This window comes from Penaeus monodon, chromosome 24, assembly GCF_015228065.2.
Source record: "Penaeus monodon isolate SGIC_2016 chromosome 24, NSTDA_Pmon_1, whole genome shotgun sequence".
NCBI lineage: Eukaryota > Metazoa > Arthropoda > Malacostraca > Decapoda > Penaeidae > Penaeus > Penaeus monodon.
The window spans coordinates 35,709,332-35,710,115 of NC_051409.1; the positions used below are offsets into that span (position 1 = coordinate 35,709,332).

At 30.0% G+C, this 784-nt stretch overlaps 1 long non-coding RNA gene across 4 annotated transcripts in view; it reads right to left on the bottom strand.

Annotated features, from left to right (window-relative positions):
• LOC119588744 overlaps positions 1–784 on the bottom strand; it is a 9,662-nt gene that overhangs the window by 8,745 nt on the left and 133 nt on the right. The window lies entirely within an intron of this gene.

The following is a 784-nucleotide window of genomic DNA, read 5'->3' on the forward strand; positions in this document are numbered from 1 at the left end:
CATTTCACCAAAAGTGGCTACTTCAAGCTGTAGAATAATAACCATCACATATTAAATTAAATTTGTGGCTTTGGATGGAATATTCCTTAAGATTAGGAAAACTGGGTTTATGAACATTACATATTATTCTAGAGCCATGCAAATTTTTCCATAATATACCAGTTACACTTTACAAGACACTAATTCACATCTTCTGTACAAATTAGCAAAGAATTCATGGATACTATGGTGAACAAGAGTCCAGGTTTATAACGAAAACAAGTAAATGTTAGTGAAAAGATAAAGATTTTTTTTTAAGGTGTAGGAGATAAAGGTTTATAATGAGAACAAGTAAGAGATAAATGGAGAAATTAATGGAAATCAATTAAAATGTATATCAAGAAACCGGCTTTTGTCGACCACGTGTTCAGGGGATACATTTTTTCTTCAAATATTTACTAAAATAAAAGTGTATTCTTCAAGTTGTACTTCTCTTTTCATTCCTTCAGTGAATCTAAAGCCGATTACTTCAAAATACTAACATATTACGAAACTAATTTGTTGAACGAAGATTAAATATATTGGGTAAGATGGAAGTCTGTATCCACCTTAAAACGGATTAAATTTCTTCAAAATTAAAACTAATATCACTACCCTTTTACAATCACCATTCATCCCTAAACATTTGAAACCAACATAGAAAAAAATATAAATAAAAAAACATATCCACAACCCACGCCATTTCCACCCAACCTTCCTACATTATCACAATAACAACAAATATCTCATAATACGATCCACAATT